This window comes from Macrotis lagotis, chromosome 5, assembly GCF_037893015.1.
Source record: "Macrotis lagotis isolate mMagLag1 chromosome 5, bilby.v1.9.chrom.fasta, whole genome shotgun sequence".
In the NCBI taxonomy this organism is placed as follows: Eukaryota; Metazoa; Chordata; class Mammalia; order Peramelemorphia; family Peramelidae; genus Macrotis; species Macrotis lagotis.
Window position 1 is genome coordinate 182,465,104 of NC_133662.1, and position 21,580 is coordinate 182,486,683.

Here is a 21,580-nt window from a genome sequence, read left to right on the forward strand (position 1 = left end):
TACTGCCTTCAATTTAAAGGGGGAAATGTTATCTTATTATGTAATTTTGCTATTTCTTAAACTTTATTTATCTTCCTTAAGAATATGATTTCTCTGTCATCATATTCAACTTAGATCAACCTATACCATGGAAACAATGCAAAGATTAATAGACTGCCTTCTGTGGGGGGTGAGAGGGAGGGAACCAAGATTAGGGGAAAATTGTAGAATGCAAAATAAATGAAATCTTTCTTAAAAAATAAAGAAAATAAAAGATACAGGATACCAACAACAACCACAACAAACAATCACAACACTATGTTATAATTCTCCATTTTCTCATTTACTCTATCCTCTTTAAAGAGGGGTACTCTTCTTCTTCAGAATCATCTTCTTGTTTCTAGCTCCATCCATTTATTCCAGTTGATGTCCTCCAAATCCACCTCCATTTAATCATCCACAATCTTGTCCTAATAATTTGTAACTTACTACTTAAGAATACTCGCACATTTCCCCATCCATAAGTATCTCCAGTGCAACCAACCATATGCTTCTACCTTTCATGGAAAAATTCTTAGAAAAAGTCATCTATCCCTCTTCTCTTCATTTCCTTACCTCATTGTGCAATATTTAAAATGTGTTTTCAGATTTGATCATTTAGCTGAAACTGCCCTCTCAATTTATTACTATCTTACTTGCCCCACCTGATGATCTTTACCTCCCACCTCAGTCTTCATTCCACTTGATTTGATAGTCCAATTTCCTATATAATCTATCCTCTCTGAGTTTTTAACAATGTTGTTTTTGTTCTCTTGCTGCTTTCCTGATTGTTCCTTATCACTTTTCTTTGTTAATCATTATCATCATAAAGTCACACTCCCTTCCCCCTTCTCATCTTACAGATGAGAAGACAAGTTTTAGATATTAAGTGACTACTAGATGGTCATGCAGTCAATGTCTTAAGTGGAACTTGAAGCCATATTTGTTTCTGGTTTCAAGTTCAGTGCACTGGTAGTCAAATAGAGATATGGCCTGTTTCTGTTATTCACTTCTATTATATCTCATACATGCCTCAAATATTAGGAAATTGAACTAAATAGTCTCTAAGGACCTTCTTGCCTTTAATGTTCCCTGGGTCATCTCTAAATATTTAGTGGCTAATGTGTGCATTAGACATTTAATAGGCTGCTAAGCTAAATACACAGGGGTCACAGGACAGTTATTTCTTTTTTTGCATTCTGTCTTCTTCTGTGGAAAGTGGAGAAAAGTTCAGGTTAAACCACAAAAAATACTCATTGACTGCAACATATTAAAGGGTTAAGGTGTCAGGAGGCCTGGGCTGTAGCTTGACTAAGAGTAAGCTCTCTGGGCCTAGGAAAGTTGGTGTACATTTCTTGATTTCTCTATCTTCATGTATTAAATTTGTAAAAGTTATGCTACTACTTCCAGTCAAGATGGCAGATAGAACCAAGCAGTGTTTAATCTCACCTGACTTTCCCCCAGTACTATCATGAGTCAAGCCTCTTAAAAGATTTTGGATCCACAGAACCCAGAGAAGAACTGGATGGAACATTCCTCAGCAAGGTCTGTCCAAGGGATGCCTGGGTGAGCCAGGGGCAGAGAGCAGAGACTCAATGCAGGGAAAGTATGATGAGTTTGGCGGGCTGAAATTTCTAGCTCTATTGCCCATTCCACATTGTACAAGAACAGCAGATGTTTCTGCCACCATTCCCCCCGCCCAACTCCTTAGGGAGTGGGCCACTAATCAACATCACAGATAACCCAGAGAAATTTTCTGGCATCCTTTACAGGCCAAACCACTGAGTAATTCAGTGGAGTGGGCAGGGCCTCTAGGGATCTCAACACCTAAGGTCTTAGAACCAACTCCTCCCCCAAAATAAGATCCTAGGGAAAGGGTCCCAAAATGAAGAAAGGCCAGAGCAAAGCAGGGGTCCATTGAATGTTACCTTAAAAGCAAGAAACCTAACTAAAAAAAGACTGGAGTTTTAGAAGAGAATATGAATTGGTCTCCAATCCAGAAAGATTTCTTAGAAGAGATCAGAAAGAAATTTAAAAATCAAATGGAAATACTGGAAAAAGAAATGCAAGAGAAAATTAACATTATGCAAGAAAAAATTAATAATATAACAAGAAAACAAATCCTTTGAAAATACAGTTGGACAATTGCCATAAAAGAAAATTCTCTCAAAAACACAAATGGCAAATGGAAAAAAAGAGAACAAATCCTTTAAAAATAGAATTGACCAATTGGAAAAGGAGGTGCAACAGGTAAAAGAAGAAAACTCTTCTCTAAAAAGAAAATTGGAAATTGTGGAAACTAGTGATTTCATGAGACTCCAAGAAACTGATAAACAAAACAAAAAAGAAGGAAATATAAAATGCCTCATTGCCAAAAGAACAGATCTGGAGACTAGATCCAGAAGAGACAATTTAAGAATCATAGGACTTCTTGAAATCTTGAAGAGAAAAAAAAGCCTGTACTCTATGTTTCAGGATATAGTGAATAAAAACTGCCCTGGTGTCCTGGAAGCAGAGGTCAAAATACTCATTGAAAGAATACATTGGGGGACTTCCAGCCAAGATGGTGGAGAGAAGACAGGCACAGTTCTAAAGTCTCCTGATCTCTTCCCCATCTATCACAGGAAACACACCTCTTAAAAGAAATCCAACCCACAAAACCCAGAAAGAAAAGCCAGGAGAAAGAAAATCTACTTCGGGATTTGTCTCCAGCAGCAGCTTTGGCCGAATTCAGGCAGGTGAGTCTGGGCTCAGAGGGAGGAACAGCCCCAGATCAGCCAGATTAAAAGCTGAATTGAAACCAGGAGTCCAAGGGCCCAAGAGAAGGACCTGCTGGATCAGAGGTGGGGCTGGATGACAGGGGCTTGGGTCTGTGGGGCAGCAGAGCTGCTGGTGTTGGTGCTGTCACCCTGGAGCTTGAGGATGGGGTTGAGGTCAGAGTCCCATTACACCTCAGACTTTCCCTAATAAACAAATACAAACTACTTCTGCCTCAGGCCAAGGTGTGTAAGCAGAACCACCCCAGCTGAGGAATGACCTCAGACCAGGGTAAAGCCCACCATTGATTGAAGGCACAAGAATTCAATAGCTCCAACTCCTCCCTTCAAGCAAAGGGAGAAGGCCACAGCCAAGGTCACAGACACTCCAGAGTAAACAACCAACACCTGCTACTGGCCAGCCAGAGAAACTGCACTCAGTGAGTAAAGCCTTTAGTGATCCCAAGCCCTGGTGAACCAGCCACGCCCCGCCAACTCAGGGTCTTAGGAAAATGAAGAAGGGTCAGCAGAATGTGGATCAATAGAAAAATTCCTGGAAGGGAAAGACCCTAACTCAGAGAGAACTGGAACCTCTGAGGAGAATACAATCTGGTCTCCAGCACAGAAAGACTTCCTTGAAGAAATAAGGAAGGAGCTTAAAAATTTGGGAGAGACATTTAATACCTTGCAACAAGGAAACAAAACCTTATAAAGTACAATTGGACAAATATAAAATGAGAATAATTCTCTCAGACCCTCAAATGGGCAAATGCAAAAAGAAATTAATTCTCTCAAAACCTCAATTGGTCAAATGGAAAGCTCATTCAAAAGTAGTACTGAGCAATTGAAAAAGGAGTTGCAAAAGGTTAATGAAGAAAACTCTTCCCCCCAGAAAAGAATGGAGTCTACAGAAACTAATGACTCCATGAGACAGCAAGAGTCAGTTAAACAAAATCAAAAAATAGAAAAAATAGAAGCAAATGTAAAATACCTCATCAACTAAACCACTGATCTTGAGAATAAATCGAGGAGGAGGGGCAACCTGAAAATTATAGAACTTCCTGAAAACATTGAAAAGAAGTAAAGCCTGGACTTAATATTATAGGATCTAGTGATGGAAATCTGCCCTGATATCATGGAATCAGAGGGCAAAGTAGCTATTGAAAGAGTATATTGATCCCCACCAGAAAAAGATCCTAAAATGAAAACACCAAGGAATATTGTGGCCAAACTCTAGGACTATCAGATAAGAGAAAATCCTGCAAGCAGCCAGAAAGAAACAACTTAAATAACAAGGAGCCACAGTAAGGATCACTCAGGACCTGGCAGCATCAACATTAAGGGATCAAAGGGCTTGGAATGAGATATTTTGAAGAGCAAAGGAGCTTGGAATGCAGCAAAGAATCTACTTTCCTGCAAAGTTCAGCTTTTTCTTCCAGGGGAAAAAGATGGATATTTAACGAATTGGAAGAATTCCAAAAGTTTCTGATGAAAAGACCAGAGGTAAACAGAAAATCTGGACATCAAACAGGAGACTTAAGAGACACATGAAAAGGTAAAAAAGGGCGGGGTAAAAGGAAAAAAATGCAATCCAGTAAATTGAAACCGGCTATATTCCAGCATGGGGTGGATAAAGATTCTCATAAATCTTGAGAATTGTAACTTTAACAGAGAGAATACACCTAGCCAGAAATGATAGACATTCATGACCTATCCATGAGACTGCTATCTAATGGGATGTAACTGGCTTTAACCCCACTTGGGAGAAAGATTCTAATAACTCTCAGGAATTTTGACTCTGTTCAATAGTATATACTGAACTAGAAGGGACAGACACTCAGAATTTTCTATGATTTAGAATGATCTAAAAAAAAACACTACCTCCTTAAAAAGGGGGACAGGAAAGAGACTGGAAGAGGGAGGGGATTGAATGGGACTGGGACAAATCTCATTACACTAAGAGGTACAAAAACCCAATGGTAATAGAGGGGAAGTAGGGATCACAGGAGAAACACCTGAATCTTCTTCTCATCAGACTTGGCTTAAAGTCAACCTACACATAATCAGTTAACTTATAAAACATCTAACCTTTCAAGTATTAAAAGGGGAAAGGGGGAGGGGGGACTGAAAAAAGGAAGGGGAGTGGGGGAAAAAGGGGAAATAACAAAAGGAAGGGAAGGGGGAAAAGGGTAAAGGGAAAGAAAGGGGAGGTTGTGATATAGGAGGGAAAACACACTGAAGGGGGTGGTATTCAGAAACAAAATACTGGGGAATATGGATAAAGGGGGGGGAGGAGGAAAAATACAAACAGGGAAGATAGAATGGAGGACAATAAAGAATTAGTAATCATAACCTTGAATGTGAATAGGATGAACTCTCCCTTAAAACGTAACCAAATAGCAGTTTGAATTAAAAACCAGAATCCTACAATATGATGCTTACAAGAAATTCATTTGAAGCAGAGATACATATAGAGTAAAGGTATAAGGTTGGAGCAAAATATATTTTGCTTCAGCTGAAGTAAAAAAAGCAGGGGTAGCAATCCTTATCTCAGACAAAGCAGCATCAAAAATGGATAGTGTTAAAAGAGATAAGGAAGGAAACTTTATCCTCCTAAAAGAAGGTACAATAGACAATAAAGTCATTTCAGTATTGAATATATATATATATATACCCAGTGTGACAACATCCAGATTCTTAGAGGAGAAGCTGAAAGAACTACAGGAAGACATAGACAGCAAAATTCTACTAGTGGGAGACCTCAAACTCCTGCTATCAGATCTAGAAAAATCGAATCATAAAATAAACAAGAAAGAAGTTAAGGAGGTAAATAGAGTGTTAGAAAAATTAGATATGTTAGACTTATGGAGGAAACTGAATGGGGAAAGAAAGGAATAAACCTTTTCCTCTGCAGTACATGTAACTTATATGAAAATTGACCATGTACTAGGACATAAAAACCTAACGATCAACTGGAGAAAGGCAGAAATAGTGAATACATCTTTCTCAGATCACAAATCAATAAAGTCATATGCAATACTGGAAAAGGAGATATAGAGCCAGAAGAAATTGGAAACTAAATAACCTCATTTTAAAAAATGAGTGTACCAAAAAACAAATTATAGAAAGAATTAACCATTTTACCCTAGATAATGATAATAATTAAACAACATACCAAAACCTATGAGATTCATTCAAAGTGACTCTCAGGGGATATATTATAGCTCTAAGTGCTTACATGAATAAATTGGAGAAAGAGGAAATCAATGAACTTTACATGCAACCAAATAAATTAGAGAAAGAACAAATCAAAAATCCCCAATTAAATACCAAATTAGAAAATATAAAAATTAAAGGAGAAATTAATCAAATTGAAAGCAAAAAAACCCATTGAATTAATAAACAAAACCAAAATTTGGTATTATGAAAAAAACAATAAAATTGATAAACCTCTGGTCAATTTGATTAAGAAAAAGAAAGAAGAAAACCAAATTACTAGTATCACAAATGAAAAAGCTGAACTCACCACCAATGAGGAGGAAATAAAAATAATAATTAGAAATTATTTTAACCAACTCTATGCCAATAAATTTGATAATCTAAGTGAAATGGATGAATATTTACAAAAAATATAAGTTGCCCAGGTTAAATGAAGAAGAGATTAAATACCTAAACAAGTGTATGTCAGAAAAAGAAATTCAAGAAACCATTATTGAACTCCATAAAAAAAATCTCCAGGGCCTGATGGATTCACAATTGAATTCTATCAAACATTTACGGAACAATTGCTTCCAATCCTATATAAACTCTTTGGAAAAATAGGGAAAGATGGAACTCTGCCTGACTCTTTCTATGAAACCAATATGGTACTTTTACCTAAACCAGGAAGAGTTAAAACAGAGAAAGAAAATTATAGACCTATTTCCCTGATGAATATAGATGCAAAAATCCTAAATAAAATCTTATCAAAATGATTACAACAAGTCATCACTAGGATAACACATTATAATCAAGCAGGATTTATTCCAGGAATGCAAGGTTGGTTCATTATTAGGAAAATTGTTAGTATACTCGATTGTATCAACAACAAAACTATTAGAAACAATATGATCATTCCAATAGATGCTCAAAAAGCATTTGACAAAATATAGCATCCATTCCTATTAAAAACATTAGAGAGTGTAGGAATAAATGGACTGTTCCTTAAAATAATTAGCAGTATCTATCTGAAATCATCAACAAGCATTATATTCAATGGGGAGAGGCTAGAGGCATTCCCAATACAATACAATACAATACAATATTGTATTAGCAATGTTAGCATCAGCAATTAGACCAGAAAAAGAAATTGAAGGAATTAGAATTGGGAAGGAAGAGACAAAACTCTCACTCTTCGCACAAGACATGATGGACTACCTAGAGAATTCCAAGAAATCATCCAAAAAAACCTACTGGAAACAATTAGCAATTTTAGGAAAGTTGCAGGTTATAAAATAAACCCTCATAAATCCTCAACTTTTCTATATATGTCTAGCAAGAAACAGCAGGAAGAGCTAGAAAGAGAAATCCCATTCAAAGTAACCTCAGGCAATTGGCAGTCTATTTGCCAAGACAGACTCAGAATCTTTTTGAAAACAATTAAAAAACACTTCTCACACAAATTAAATCAGATTTAAATAACTGGGCAAATATCAACTGCTCATGGATAGGGAGAGCTAATATAATAAAAATGACAATTCTACCAAAACTAACCTATCTGTTCAGTGCCCTACCAATCAAAATTTCAAAAAATTACTTTAACGAGATAGAAAAAATTGTAAGTAAATTCATATGGAGAAATAAAAAGTCAATAATTGCCAGGATCTTAATGAAAAAAAGTTCAAAAGAAGGTGGCTTAGCACTACCTGATCTAAAATTATATTATAAAGCATCAATCCTCAAAACGGTTTGGTATTGGCTAAGAAATAGAGTGGTAGACCAGTGGAATAGACTAGGTATAAAAGCAGGAGATGATTATAGTAATCTGCTGTTTGATAAACCCAAAGAGTCCGGCCATTGGGATAAAAACTCCCTGTTTGATAAAAGTTGCTGGGATAATTGGAAGTTAGTATGGAAGACACTTAGATTAGACCAACACCTCACACCCTTTACCAAGATAAGATCCAAATGGTTACAGGACATAGACATAAAAAACAATACTATAAGCAAATTAGAAGATCAAGGACTAGTCTACCTGTCAGATCTATGGAAAGGGGAGCAGTTTATGACTAAGGAAGAGTTGGAAAACCTCACCAAAAACTAATTAGATAATTTCGATTATGTTAAATTACAAAGCTTTTGCACAGATACAACCACTGTAATCAAGATCAAAAGAAATGTAGTAACTTGGGAAACAATCTTTACAACTAATGATTCTGACAAAGGACTCATTTCTAAAATATACAGAGAACTGAGTCATATTTTTAAAACAAAAAGCCATTCCCAATTGACAAATGGTCAAAGGATATGCAAAGGCAATTTACAGATGAGGAGTTCAAAGCAATCTATAGCAATTTGAAAAAATGCTCTAAATCATTAATTATTAGAGAAATATGAATTAAAGCTTCTCTGAGGTACCACCTCACACCTCTCAGACTGGTCAGTATGACCAGGAAGGATAATGATCATTGTTGGAAGGGTTGTGGGAAATCTGGGACACTACTACACTGTTGGTGGAGCTGTGAACTCATCCAACCCTTCTGGAGAGGTATTTGGAATTATGCCCAAAGGGCAACAAAAATGTGCATACCCTTTGACCCAGCAATCCCACTACTGGGTCTATACCCTGAAGAGATGATGAAAAAGGTTAAAAACATTCCTTGTACTAAAATATTTATAGCAGCCCTGTTTGTGGTGGCAAAGAACTGGAAATCAATAAATGTACTTCAATTGGGAGTGGCTTAGCAAACTGTGGTATATGTATGTCATGGAACACCATTGTTCTATTAGAAACCAGAAGGGACAGGATTTCAGGGAAGCCTGGAGGGATTTCCCCATGAACTGATGCTGAGCTAGACAAGCAGAACCAGAAAAAACACTGTACACCCTAACAGCAACATGGGCGTGATGTTCAACCTTGAAGGACTTGCTCATTCCATCAGTGCAACAATCGGGAACATTATTGGGCTGTCTGCAAGTGAGAGTGCCATCTGTATCCAGATAAGGAGCTGTGGAGTTTGAACAAAGTATAAGGCCTGTTCCCTTTAATTTAGAAAAAAAACCAGATATCTTATTGTCTGATCATGTTACCTCTTAGAATTCTTGGCTGTTCTCTAAGGATTTGATTTCTCTCTCATCACACCCAATTTGCATCAAGGTACAACATGGAAACAAAGTAAAGACTGACAGAGTGCTTTCCATGGGGGGTGGGGGGAGGGAAGCAAGATTTTGGGGAAAATTGTAAAACTCAAATAATATCTTTAATAAAAATAAATTTAAAAAAAAGAATACATTGGGGGCAGCTAGGTGGCACAGTGGATAGAGCACTGTCCCTGGAGTAAGGAGTACCTGAGTTCAAATCTGGCCTCAGACATTTAATAATTACTTAGCTGTCTGGCCTTGGCCAAGCCACTTAACCCCATTGACTTGCAAAAAAATCCTAAAAAAAGAATACATTGATCCCCTCCTATAAGGAATCTCAAAATGAAAACACCAAGGAATGTTGTCACCAATCTCCAGAGCTGTCAGATCCAAGAGAAAATTCAGTAAGCTTCCAGAAAGAAACCATTCGAATATGATAGAATCATGGTCAAGATTACACAGAACCTGACTGCATCAACATTTAAGAGCTCAAAGGGCCTAGGAAACGATATTCTCTCGTGCAAGAGAGTTCAGATTGAAGTCAAGAATTTACTATCCAACAAAATTGAACCTTTTTCAGAGGAAAAGATGGAAATTTTTAAAAAGAGACTTTCAATTTTTCATGAGGAAAAAACCAGTGCCAAAAAAAAAATTTGGACTTCAAACATGAGACTCAAGATACACACGAGAAGTTAAAGAGAAGGAATGAAAAATAAACTGTTATCCAATCAGATTAAACTGGCTATATCCCTACCTTGGAGTAAAATTATCATAACTCTTGAAAACTGTAATTCTAATACAGGGAATATATTTAGTGAAAAGTAATGAACACTCATAACTTGTCCGTGACTGGGATAGAATGATTTAAAAATAATAACTCCTAAAAAGGGGGTACAGTAAAAAGATGGGAGGACTACCCAAAACTACTTTACCAACATAAAAAATAGTAACAAAATTCATCTGAATCAAGAACAGGGCAAGAATAGCAAGGGAACTGATGAAAAAAATGTAAAGGAAAGTGGCCTAGCTCTACCAGATCTCAAATTATACTATAAAACAGCAGTCATCAAAACTGCCTAATCATGCTTAAGAAATAGAGTAATGAATTAGTGGATTAGTATAGATTCAAAAGAAACTGCAGTAAATTACTACAGAAATCTACTATTTAACAAATCCAAAGATATCAGCCTCTGGGATGCTGGGAAAACAGGAAAACAGTATGGCAAATACTAGACATAGATCCGCATATCACACCCTATAACCAAAATAAGGTCAAAATGGGCATAGTATTTAGACATAAAGAGCAATATCATAGATAAATAAATAGACCAAAAATACTCTATCTGATCTATGGAAAGAGATAAACTTTTGAACAAAGAGAATTAGAGCACCTTATAAAATGTAAAATGAATTATTTTGACTATATTAAATTAAAAAGGTTTTGCACTAATAAAACCAATGCTGCCAAAATCAGTAGAAAAGCATAAAGCTGGGAAACAATTTTCACAACCAGGAGTTCTGATAATGGTTTAATTTCTAAAATATATGGAAAATTGCATCAAATTTATAAGATCATAAGTCATTTCCCAATTGTTAAATGGTCAAAGGATATGAACAGGCAGTTTTCAAATGAAGAAATTAAAGCTATGTATGATCATTTGAAATATCCTCCAAATCACTATTGATTAGAGAAATACAAATTAAAACAATAATGAGTTACTATCTTATACCTATTCAATTAGCCCAGATGAGAAAAAGGGAAGATGATCAATGTTAGAGTGGATGTGGGAGGATTTAGACATTGATACTTTGCTGATCGAGTTGTGAACAGATTCAACTTTTCTGAAGAACAATATAGAACTATGTCCAAAGAGCAAGAAAACTATTCATACCCTTTTATCCAGAAATTCCAATTCTAGGACTATATCCAGAAGATATTATGGAAGAAAGGGGAAAAGTCCTACATGTTCCAAAATATTCAAAGTAGCTCTTTTTTTTTTGTAATGACAAAATGTTGGAAATTGAGGGGATGTCAATCAATTCAAGAATGGCTAATGACATATGAATACTATGGAATATCATTGTTCTATAAGAAACCATAAATGGTTGCACTCTAGCAAAGCATGAAATAACCTATGGGATCTGATACTGAGCAAAGGGAGTAGAGCCAAGAGAACAATGTACACATCAACATTATGAGATGGACAAACTTGATGGAAGCAACCCCAATGGACAACTCAGAGAGCTAGGACAACTATGTTAGATGGGGAATGGTCTATATTATCCTGAATCAGAGGAAGACAAAACAAAACAAAACAAACATACAGAAAAGAAATACACCTATGGAATCTGAAAACACTTTACAAAATTATCTATTATGTATCTCTTTCCATTGATCTTAATTCTGCATGACAAATGTTAACAATATGGTTAGCAAAATATGTATGTAAAAAGATAACCTGACTGTTCCCTGCTGGGGGGAGGGGCATGGGAAGAAAGGGGGGAGGGAAATTTTGTAACTTGGAAATATGTATGTATAAATGGATGAAAATTTTAAAAAAATGACTTTAAAAAAAGACAGGAGGAAGGGGGAAAGTTAATGGGGGAAAATTGTATCACATGAAGAGGGCCAAAGGACCTATTGCAATGGAGGGAAAGAAAGGAGGAGGTTAGAGCCACCAGAATCTTACCCTCATCAGGTTTGGCTCAAAGAGGGATAAACACATACCTATACTCAGCTGAGTTTAGAAATTTATCTTACTTTTTAAGTTAATCTTAGCTTTTAAGTTATTTTATCTTACCTTTTAAGTTAAGAGGGTAAAAGTGGAGAGGTAGAAAAGTGTGACAAAAGTAAGTGAAGGTAGGCAGGTCAAAGGGAAAGGGAAAAGAAAAGGTAGGGGACTTGAATAGAAGGGGGCAAATACACTGAAAGAGTTGGTATTCAGAAACAAAATATTAGGGACTAGGGATAAGGTGAAAAATGAGGAAAATATAAATAGAGGGAAGATAGCATGGAGGATGATAAAGTAATTATAACTTTGAATGTGAATGGGATAAACTCTTAAAAGCTAAGCAGATAGAAGAGTTGATTAAAAACTAGGATTCAAAATATGCTACTTACAAGAAACTCATTTGAAGCAGAGAGATACATACAGAATAAAATAAAAGGTTGGAGCAAAGTATATATTAGCTTCACCTGAAGTGAAAAAGCAGGCATAGGAATCTTTATCTCAGACAAAGCAGCTGCAAAAATATATCTCAGTAAAAGATATAAGGAAAGAAACTATATCCTCCTAAAAGGTACCATAGACAATGAAATGATTTCAGTACTAAATATGTATGCACTAAGTGGTATAGCATCCAGATTCTTAGATGAGAAGTTGAATGAGCTACAGGAAGACATAGACAGTAAAACTGTACTGCTGTGAAACCTCAACCTCCCACTCTCAAATTTACATAAATCTAAATATAAAATAAACAAGAAGGAAGTTAAGGAGGACAATGGAATGTTAGAAAGCCTAGACATGATAGATCTTTGGAGGAAATTGAATGGTGATAGATAGGAATTTTTCTGCAGTATATGGTACATACACAAAAATTTACCATGTACTAGGGTTCAAATATATTACAATCAAATGCAGAAAGGCATAAATAGTTAATACATCCTTCTCAGATCATAATGCAATAAAAATCATATGCAATAATAGCCCATGAAGAAATATACCTAAAACTAATTTTAAAGAATGTGTGGATCAAACAACAAATTATAGAAAGAATTAATGATTTCCTCTTAAACAATGACAATAACAAGACAACATACCAAAACTTATGGGATTCAGCCAATGAACTTGTCGGTGGATATGTTATATCTTTAAATGCTTGCATGAATAAGTTGGAGAAAGTGGAAATCAATACACTAAATGTGCAACTAAAAATATTAGAGAAAGAAGAAATTAAAAATTCCAATTAAATAATAAATTGGAAATTCTAACAAAGGAGAAATAAAAAAATTGAAAGCAAGAAACTTTAAAAACTAATAAATAAAATCAAGCTGACTATATAAAAAACAAAAAAAATAGATTAACCTTTCTTTGGTTAATTTGATTAAAAAAAGAAATATGAAAATCAAATTGGTGGTATCATAAATGAAAAAGGTGAACTCACCGCCAATGAGGAAGAAATTAAAGTAATTCAGAATTATTTTGCCCAAGTCTATGCCAATAAATTTGATGATCTAAGTGAAATGGATGAACATTTACAATAACGTAAGTTGCCCAGGTTAAGTGAAGAGGAAATTAAGAATCTAAACAACCCTAAGAAAAAGAAATTCAACCATTATTGAGTTCCTTAAAGAAAATGTCTCCAGGACCAGATGGATTCACAAGTAGATTCTATCAAACATTTACGAGGGATGCAGGGTTGGTTCAATATTAGGAAAACTTCCAGTATAATTAATTATATCAATAACAAATCTATCATAATTCATATGATTATATCAATAGTTGCTGAAAAAAGTTTGTGACAAAACACAGCATCCATTCCTAAAGAAAATACTAGAGAGTGAAACAATAAATGATTTATTCCTTAGAATAATAAGCAGTATCGATCTGAAACCATAAACAAGCATTGTATGCAATGGGGATAGGCTTGAAGCATTCCCAATAAGATCAAGGGTGAAACAAGGATGCCCATTGTCACCACTACTATTCAATATCGCATAAGAAATGTTAGCCTCAGCAATAAGAGAAGAAAAAGAAATTGAAGGAATTAGAATTGAGAAGGAAGAGTAAAAACTCACTCTTTGCAGATGACATGAAAGAATCCAAAAAAATCATTTACAAACCTACTAGAAATAATTACCAACTTGAGTAAAGTTGCAGGATATAAAATAAACCCTTATAAATCCAGGACATTTCTATATATGACTAGCAAGATACAACAGAAAGAGCTAGAAAGAGAAATCCTATTCAAAGTAACTTCAGACAATATATAATATCTGGGATTCTATCTACCAAGGGAAACTCAAAAACTTTTTGTAAACAATTACAAAACACTTCTCACGCAAATAAAATCAGACAAATAACTGAGCAAACATCAACGGCTCATGGAAAAGCTGAGTTAACATAGTAAAAATGGTAATTCTACCAAATTTAATTTACGTTTTTAGTGCCCTACCTATTGAAATTCCAAAAAGTCACTTTAATAAATTAGAAAACATGTAAGTAAATTCATATGGAGAAATAAAAAGTCAAGAATTTCCATGGATTCAATGAAAAAAAGTACAAAAGAAGGTAGTTTAGCCTTACCAGATATAAAATTATATTATAAAGCATTAGTCATCAAAACTGACTGGTATTCACTAAGAAATAGAGTGCTGGAAATGGAATAAATTAGGTGTAATAGCAGGAAATGATTATAGTAATCTGATGTTTGATAAACCAAAGAGACCAGCTTTGGGGATAAAGACTCTTTCTTTGATAAAAACTGTTGGAGGAAATAGGAAGTTAATATGGAAGAAACTTAGATTAGACCAACACCTCACACCCTATACCAAAATAAGATCCAAGTGGATACAGGATTTAGATATAAAAACATAATACTATATCGGGGTGGCTAGGTAGTGCAGCGGATAGAGTACCGGCCCTGTTGTCAGAAGTACCTGAGTTCAAGCCCTGTCTCTAACTGTGTGGCCTTGGGCAAGCCACTTAACCCCATTTGCCTTGCAAAATCCTGAAAAAAAGAAAAAAAATCAATACTATATGCAAACTAAAAGATCAAGGATTAGTTTACCTGTCAGATCTATGGAAAGGAAAGTAGTTTATGAGTAAGGAAGAGATGGAGAATATCACTAAAAACAAACTAGATAATTTTGATTACATTAAATAAAAAAAGGTTTTGCACAGATTAAATCAGGGTAACCAAGATCAAAAGAAATGTAGTAAATTGGGAAATAATTTTTACAACTAATATTTCTGACAAAGGACTCATTTCTAAAATATACAGAGAACTGAGTCACATTTTTCTAAAGCACAAGCCATTCATCAATTGGCAAATGGTCAAAGGATATGCAAAGGCAATTTACAGATGGGGAAATCAAACTGATCCATAGTCATGTGGAAAAATTGCTCTAAATCATTACTTATTAGAGAAATGCAAATTAAAGCATTTCTGAAATACTACACCACACCTCTCAGACTGGCCAATAGGATCAGAAAGGACAATGATCAATGTTGTAAGGGATGCAGGAAATCAGGGACACTAATACATTATTGATGGAGCTGTGAACTCATCCAAACTTTCTGGAGAGCAGTAGGAATTATGCCCAAAGGGCAACAAAAATCTGCATTCCCTTTGATGCAGCAATACCACTACTGGGTCTATACCCTGAAGAGAGTATGCAAAATGGTAAAAATATCACTTGTCCAAAAATATTCCTAGCAGCTCTGTTTTTGGTGGAAAAGAATTGGAAATTAAGTAAATGTCCTTTAATTGTGGTATATGTTTGTCATGGAACACTATTGTTCTATTAAAAACCAGGAGGACTGGGAATTCATAGAAGCCTGGAAGGATCTGCATGAACTGATGCTGAGCAAGATGAGCAGAAACAGAAATCATTGTATACTCTAACAGCAACATGGGGATGATGATCAATCTTAATGGACTTGCTCATTCCTTCAGTGCAACAACCAGGGAAAATTTTTTGCCATCTATATCCAGAGAAAGAATTGTGGAGTTTCATCAAAGACCAAAGATTATTACATTCAATTTGGAAAAAAAAAGTTATCTAATTATTTAATTTTGCCATCTCTCTTACTTTATTTTTCTTCCTTAAAAGTATGATTTCTCTCTCATCACATTCAACTGAGATCAATACATACCACGGAAACAATGTAAAGACTAACAGAATGCCTTCTGTGGGGGGGGGGGAGCAAGAATAGATTAAAAATTGTAAAATTCAATAAAATTTTTCTAAAGAAAAAAACATCACTTGCTCAAGAATATTCACAGCACCTCTCTTTGTGTTAGGAAAGAACTGGGAATAGAGGGAATGTCCATCAATTGCAGAATTTTATATATATATATATATATATGTATATATATATACATATATATATATATATATATATATATGTATGTATGTATGTATTATGGAACACTGTTGTTTTCCTAGAAACCAGGAGGAATGGTATTTCAGAGAATCCTGGAAAGACTTGCATGAATTGATACTGAGTGGGATGTGCAGAACCAGAAGAACATTGTACATCCTAACAGCAACATAAGGATGATGATTAATCTTATTGGACATGCTCATCCTATCAGTGCAATAATCAGGGACAATTTTGGGGTATCTGCAAAAGAGAATACCATCTGCATCCAGAGAAAGAATTGTGGAACTAAAAAAATACCACTGACTATTACCTTCAATTTTTTTAAGAAAAAGGTTGTATTATACACTACATAATTTTGATTTCTCTGATATTTTATTTTTCCCTCAAGGATCTGTTTTTTTTGCCCTCAACACATTGAATTTTGATAAATGCATAGCATGGAAATAATATAAAGATTATCAGATGGCCTTCTGTGGGGTAGGGGGCAGAGAGAAAGGAGGGTGGGGAAAAAAAGTGGAAAATTTAAAACTTTACCAAAAAGTGATTGGTAGAAACTACTATTGTCTATTATTGGAAAACCAATAAAAAATAATTATTTAATTAAAAATAGAAATTTAGAAAAAAAAGAAAGGATTGGTCATGTCATCTCAGACAATTACAATAACGAGACAACATAACAAAACTTATGAGATTCAGTCAAAGTAGTTATTAAAGAATATATTATATCTCTAAGTATTTACATGAATAAAATAGAGAAAGAAAAAAATTAATGTGAAATATCCATGGTTAGGTTGGCTAATATAAAAAAATGACACTTCTACCCAAATTTAATTATCAAACTACCAAATAACTACTGAACTAGGAAAAAAAATAGTAACAACATTCATTGCAACAAAAAAATGGCAATAATAGCAAAGGAACTGATGGAAAAAAATATTTAAATAAGGTGGTCTAGCTCTTCCAAATCTAAAATTGTACTATAAAGCAGTGGTCATCCAAACTGGCTGGTATTGTTTAAGAAATAGAGTAATGGATCAGTGGATTTCAAAAGAAACTGCAACAAATGAATACATCAATCAACTAACTATTTGATGAACTGAAATATATCAGCCTCTGGGATAAGAATTCACTATTTGACAAAAATTGTTGGGAAAACTGGAAAATAATATGGTAATATGGATTTATGCTAGCTCTTGCAAGAAACAGGTACAAGAAATACCTGGAATTTTTGTCTTAATTTTTGTTTTCAATTCCAATCATAGATATGGGATATATTTGGATTAATTTACCAAAAAGAATTAAATTGCTATTTAACAAACTTTACAGAATGATAATGAAAACATAATAACTAATTGTAGCATAAATTGCAATTTAGCGTTCCAATATATGGGTATACCATCCAAAATTATTTGTTGTTTTTTGTATTAACCAAAAGTATATTAAAAATTTCATCTTTCCTAATGTTTATGTTCTTATGCCTTATAGTTCAAAATATTTATGTATTGTCCTTTAAAATATTTTAATAAGGATTTTTTCAAAAAAAAGTTAAAAAAAAATCTGACATGTATTTTATCATTTCAAAATATTTTTCAATGATCAAGGCTGGTCAGTGAAAGAGAGAAATTTAAGATAGATATATCTCTTAGCATTTGACAAATCACAACTTGCAAGAATGAAGGTACTCCATTTCTCAGGAGTACAAGCTCTGCTCTGAACTCTGCAATCCTATGAACCACTGAGATCCTCTTCTGCTATTCAGAACCACTCTTCAGCTCTCTTAGTCCCTTCAAGTCTCATGCATTCTCCACTTGCATTATTTTTACTTTCTACTTAGTTACCTTGAATCATTATGGTATTTCCAGTAAGAGTCACAGAATATAAGGGGAGAGAATGGAATGTTCACAATCACAAAGTCTATCATATGTCTTTTACAGATAAGAGAACAAGAGAAGGGAAGTGATATGTCTGAATACTTAGAATTAGCTAATGAAAGAGTTGGAACCAGAGCTGTTTGCTATTAATAGCTCTATTGCTATTTAGGTTTTTATTTTGGGTTTATTTTTGCAAGGCAATGGGGTTAAGTGGCTTGCCTAAGGCCACACAGCTAGGTAATTATTAAGTGTCTGAGGCCAGATCTGAACTCAGGTACTCCTGACTGCAGGGTCGGTGCTCTATCCACTGCACTACCTAGCTGCTCTTCAATTGCTATTTACTGTTCATGCCCTCTCCCTCCATATTTTTTTATCCTTGAAAATGAGGAAGAATTTTTTATTTTTGTTTCTCTAATACATTATTGATCCAAATCAACAAGTATTTTATTAAGTATTTTTGATGTGCCAGGAACTTCATTAATCACTGAAAATAGCAGTAAAATAATTCCTAAAAGCCCTCACATATTAATGGAGGAGGACAATGCAAGAAAGATGGGGAGAAGGTAAGGAAAAAGATGAGGATGTTTGTCCTTTGTTCTAAAAGAAGACAACTTTTGTGGCTTGCTTCACCTTGGGGCACACAGCAACGACCTCCCTCCAGCAGGAGAGCTGAGAATAAGTAGTCAAGCCACCACTGCCTTATGCCTCCAGCTCAATTTTATTACTGCTTAGCTATTACATATATACTGTTAGGTCTTTTGGGGTAGAACAAAGAATAATTGAGGGAATGGGGGTACACAAGTGGTGTGTATGTGCAGTGTCTAATATTACAGGATAAGGGGGTACGTTAGGGAGGAGGTGGTAAAACACAGCTGTGTCTAGTGCCCTTGGTCTGTGGGGTGGAATGTCCAGCTCCCAAGGACTCTGGCATACCTTATCTCTCAGGGCAGCGTGCCAGCTCCTGAGACTGTCCAGGTGGCGGTCCTTTAGTATACCCACAGACTACAAAATCAGGGAGGTGATGCCATGATAAGCACATGAATTGGGTTTGAATGAGGGGATCCTGAAGGAAAAGATAGCAGAGTATTGGCATATTGGAGAAATTCTGGAGTTAAGTAGAATACAGAGAGGAACGAAGAAATGACTAACATAGGTACATTTTTTAAAATAATATTCTAGGAGAAATCATTCAATTAAAGGGATCACAGATACTAAGTGAACTTTCAGGTGAGAAAACTATTGTAGCAAGGAGGTAATATTTTGAATACTAGGGAATGGAGAATGAGAGTAAATGCTTACCCAGAAGGTATTGCCATAGAGGCTAATAGCTGCTGTAAGTGTGGAGGTTCTGAGGGGACTGCTTGTTGAATTAATATCAGCTAGTAATATGATTATTACCTCCATTTCATCCATATGAATGGGACTGAAGGAATTCTAAGAATTAATTGACCTACATTGTTGGCATTGGCATATATATGCTGTATATCTATTGATAGGGCCTCAGCATCTCAGAGCTGAAAAAGACCTTAGAAGTTCTCTGATTTAATACATACCAGAAGAAGAAAGAAGAAACGTTTCTACAACATACTGAAAATTAATTACACACTCTTTGAAGACTTCCAAAGGGGGGAGGGATTATCACCACCCTTAGGGCAGATATCTGAAACCTAGAAATGAAGTACATCAATTTGATTAGATACCTAGAAAAGTGATTGAGCATGTCAACTCATCTGAATTTTTTCCTAGCTCTATAAATCAAATGTGAGAATAATGTGGTCATTCTAGATGATAATATGAGGAGGAAATGGTAACTTTTCACACACACACACACACACACACACACACACACAAACACACACAAACAAACAAAGACATAGAACTAAGGTCAGGGACCATTATTTTCTTTTTTTTTTAATGCCTGGGACATAGCATGGCATTGTGTATAAAGAATAATCTTTATAAATGTGTGTTAAATTTAATCCTTGTTTGAAATCTGCAGCAGGAGATTCTATTTAGTCATACTCACATATGCAGTTGTTACTTACCAAAGCAGCCCAGTTCACATTTGGATAATAATTCTAAATATTAGGAATTATTTTCCTGATATTGAACTTAATTTTAACTTTTTTTATATACCCATTGTCCTTATTTATGTTTCCCAGAGCCAAACAGAATAAATTCAATGTCTTTTTCACATGACAATCATGCAAATACTTGAAGATAATTCTTATGACTCTTTGGGCATTTCTCCTTTCTTCAGGCTAAACATCCCTAGTTCCTTTAAATAATTCTGTTTTAGAATAGATTTGAGAACTTTATCCACAACCTATTCTCTAGTTTATTAATTTTCTGCCTGATATAGAGTCCCTGAATGGAATCTAGTACTTCAATTATGGCCTAACAAGAATAGATTACATTCAGAATATCACCTCCTCAATCCTTCCTCTTTTAATATACTCAATATTACTTTAACTGTAACCACTGTTATAGCACACATTTGACATATTGAGATTTCAGTACACTCAGTGTCTCACTATCTTTTTCAGACAAACTGTTGCCTATGCTGTTTCTTATTTGTAAGTAAATTTCTTGAGCCCAAGTGCAAGAATTTACATTTATATTTTTAAAAATTATCTAATTAGGAAGAAAATAAAGAAGAAACCTCTTCCTTAGAAAGGTAGTATGTTATAGAGATACCTGATGTCAGTCAGAATCAAGAAGATCTTGGTTATTTTCTTTTCTCTGAGTATTATAAAATCACTTAGCCTCTCACTGAACAAGTCAATTATTTTTGACTATATAAGCAAGTTTGCTAAGTTAATTTGGTAGTTGGGGAAATAGGGATAGCAGTCAGAAAAGTGGAAGAAGTTTCCTTCCATAAATTTCCTATGATAGTTAAATCATAGGTTCAGAACAAATATATTTAAAAAAATCTTCCCAATATTCTAGTCTGCTATGATCTTTTTGTAACCTAACTCAATTAACTAGTCCTTTTAGATTTATATCAATTCTAAACTTGATAAGAATAACACTTATTATTTTATCAAAGGCATCAGTAATAACATTAAACAACATAGAGTCAAATTCTTACAGAAAGGACTCTGGTGGAGGCCTCTTCTACATTGTTATAAAAGCAAAAATGACTACTCTTTTACTTTAGTCATTCCATGTCCACCCAATTACACTATTCTTTATGGCTCTTCTCCCCCATTTTTTTTCACAAGAATAACATGAAAGACATTATCAGATGCTTTGTTAAATTTAGTAATTATACAGCATTGCTGAAATTACTAAAATAAAATTCCAAAAACTGATTATAAGGGCTATGTGCTATAATCTATCTTTTTTTATGTTTGAAAGATTTTATTTATTTTGAATTTTGCAATTTTCCCCCTAATCTTGCTTCCCTGCCCACAGAAGGCAGTTTGTTAGTCTTTACATTGTTTTCATGGTATGCATTGATCTAAGCTGAATGTGATAAGAGAGA